We start from the raw sequence: 3,616 nt of genomic DNA on the forward strand, positions 1-3,616 counted from the left end.
TAGTTGGCTCGATGAAGGAGTTCGGATAGAGACGCTGTGGTTTCCCGCTGATGGCCTTCTCGATCTTCGTAGTTTCCGTCGTCGTCGTCGATGTCTTCTTCTTCTTCTTGTTCGCCTCCTTCTCGTAGTTTGGTGAGCCTTTGCTAAAATAGAGATGGGCTTGTCGTTAATAAAGCATATATATATACTAGTATGATGGCATGGGTAATACCTTATATAACAGCATGGAGACATGGAGACTATTCATATCTTATATAGAGGTACCACAGTAGCAAGGACTCAGAATCTCTAATGTTGTTTGCACTGATGCATGTCTTCTAACGTAACGTATTCAAATTTGGTGCGCATTTATAATGTAAAGAATGTGCGCGTCAAATTTACTCTATCATTCTATCACTGTAAATCGCATTTTCTGCTTGTTTTCTGCATTTTCACCAATCATATGTTGGTTTTTAGGCCTGCTTGTAACATTGTAGAGCGCGCTAGTTAATGCTACAGCGTATATGCTTGTTAAAGCAGGGATTCGCCGAGGCAGAAACGGATGGACGCGTGCGTGCATAGCGTGTGTTCATGCATACTCGCGCGGCGCGCACGTGCGTGTGTGTGTTTGTGCTCGCGTTTGTAATGACCTGCTAGTTTGCTCGCAAGTAGCAGAAAAAAATGAAATCAAACGGGCGCAGTGCCACCAATGTGTATGGTCACTGCGTGTAATTGTTATAATTCTGTCCGGTAGAGGGAGCAGTGTATGCTGCGTCGATACTCTGCCTAAATGAACAAGGAGTAAAGACCACTAATAAAGACAAAGTGGGTGGGGGGGGTTAGTTGGCAGTATACCCGTATGCAATGAATGAGTCATCGACATGTCATTTTATTGCAATTTCATTATAGAGTTTTAAGCGCAAACATCCTGCTGTAAAATGATTTTGATGCCTGCTCATTCCGCTCGATCCATTCCTATTTCATTTTGTTGGTGTAGCGGTTATGCTGAAGTGATGTTTCTTATTTATTTTCGGAGTCTTGAAAAAATAGCGCTGTGTTGAAATAACTAAGCTCGTAAATCTTCGACTGTGCATAATTTATTCACAGTTTGTTTTTATGTGAATCCGTTATGCGGGTTTGATCGCCTACTGAATTTCCATTACGCTACACTTTTCTGAAATTGCTGGTTTTATGTTCATACATATCCGTAATGTTATGCGTATATGCGAATAGTATCCGTTCTGTTGGAAATGCATTAGCTTGCTTTTAATTTAACTGTGATAAATGATCTGCCGCTTAAATGTGAGAGCTTCGTTTGTCACGCGCATAATTAATGCATGTTAGATAATTGAATGATTCCGGCAAAAAACGTTTTATAAAAATGTTGTATTGAGTCATGTTCATCCACCGGAGCATATGCGCATGCGCGGTGATCACGTGTCAGCTATAGGTCAACTAATGACCTACACCGCTATATGAACTGATTTCTTATTTCTGTTTATTCCATGTCTGCTTGGCTCTTCATCTCTGGTGGCTCCTGTGTGTGATATCTGGCGAATTGTAGGTGAGTAATTGCTGGTTACATGTAGCGAGTATGCCCAGTATGCATGCTTTGCGTCGTACCTGTGGTGACAAAATGAAAGTAGTGGTTTGTTCTGTCAATCATTTCTGTCACGGAGTGCTTATAATTATATACCACGCCGTGTCTAACCGTGTAGTTGTACTGTGGTTTACTATAGCTGCGTTCACACGAGATACACGACCTCGCTGGTTCCGTACTTATCTGGTGCTGAATTCGACTGAAATACCGTGCTAACACAACCCGGAGCGTTCAAACGAGAATCGAGGCTCAGCTGGCTAGGTATATTATAGACTGGTACCCGGTCGACAGTTCCACACGCTACACTAACGTTGTGTAGCGAACGGGTACTAGTCTAGGTAAGCGCACTACAGTTTCGCAATTCGAAATTGCGTTCACACGACAGACAATACGCGGCCAGCGTGGTGCCGAATGTTTCAGTGCGGAATCACATTCTGCGCCGAGTAAGCCGCGTATTTCAGTACGGTACTGAATAAGCCGCGTATATTTTTACTGTGTGAACGCTCAAGTACGGTACTAAAATCCTCGTGTGAACGCAGCTTATGTTCCACTCTATACTGTGTTACACTGTGTTATTATGTTATGCTGTGGTTTACTATGTTTTACTCTATACTGTGTTACACTGTGTTACTATGTTATGCCGTGGTTTACTATATCCCAGTCTCACCTATATCATCTATATCTATATCAGAGTTCCTGCCTGCCGTCTGACACTGTTCGTCTCGTAACGTAACGTAACGTAACGTAGCGTAACGTAACGTAGCGTTCGTGTGTCGTGACGTAACGTAACGTAACATTCGTGTGTCGTGACGTAACGTAACGTAACGTTTGTGTGTCGTGACGTAACGTAACGTTCGTGTGTCGTGACGTAACGTAACATAACGTTCGTGTGTCGTGACGTAACGTAACGTAACATTCGTGTCGTGACGTCACGTAACGTAACGTAACGTAACGTAATCTAACGTTCGTGTGTCGTGACGTTCCGTGTGTGACATCGTTCCATTCATCTGCTATCTCGCCTCGGTAGCACGCATGCTGTGCTCTTGGCTTGCCTGCTAGTAAACCAATACTGAGCAACAGAAGCAGCGCTAACTGCTATCACGAGTGGATGCTGTAAGATTGCACATATTAGGCAAAAAATGTTACAAGGAATGTCGAAAATTCCTCCGAAAAACGTGCGCGGAATCAACATCCAGCAATATTAGGCAATAATCTAATGATCGATCGATTAGTCTAATCAAAATTTAATAATCTTTGGCAATAATCTAATCATCCAATAGTCTAGTCAAAAATCTAATTAACTCTAGTCGCGGAAGCGAGCGGAGGGAGGCAGGCAGTCGGTGGCAATACTGGCTTCAGCTGGCACTGGTAGTGGGACTGATCGTCTCAGCATCCGTTGGAGCGTGAGAGCGGGCTGCAATCGCTGTTCTGCCCGCAAGCGGAATGAGTTTCTTGTGCAAACATTCTCGCGCGTGCCTATAATGACTCGCCCGTCAGTTGTGGAAACAAATCATTTGGCCGGCGGGCAGTTACCGCCTACCGGGAGGCCCGCAACCACCGCCTATAGGCCCTATACCGTGGTGCCCGCAACCACCGGCTCAACGTTTTGCAACGGCGCGTCCATTTATTTGCTAATAATTTTCGCTTCGCTCTCGCACTCCATCTCCGACGCACATGCGTGTAGTTTATGGCTTCCTCGTTGGGGCGGGGGCATGGCGGGTTGTAAGCGATGTTCGTTAGTAGGCGCTTACGCGCCCCGGCTGGATTCAATCGAGGATATAGCAGCGTGATGGTTTAGGCGTGCGTGCCCTCCTATATATCCTTAGGGCCCGCTAAGCCGCTGCGATGTGTGCATGTAGTGGGGGACGCAAAGCCTGCATCACCGCGTATGCGTGAGCTTTCGCTTGGTATTATATATATAATGTATAATGTGTGTGTGTGTGTGTGTGTGTGTGTGTGCGTGCGTGCGTGCGTGCGTGCGTGCGTGCGTGCGTGCGTGCGTGCGTGCGTGCGTGCGTGCGTGCGTGCGTGCGTACA

The sequence above is a fragment of the Priapulus caudatus genome, unplaced genomic scaffold (genome assembly GCF_000485595.1).
Source record: "Priapulus caudatus unplaced genomic scaffold, Priapulus_caudatus-5.0.1 Scaffold1186, whole genome shotgun sequence".
NCBI lineage: Eukaryota > Metazoa > Priapulida > Priapulimorpha > Priapulimorphida > Priapulidae > Priapulus > Priapulus caudatus.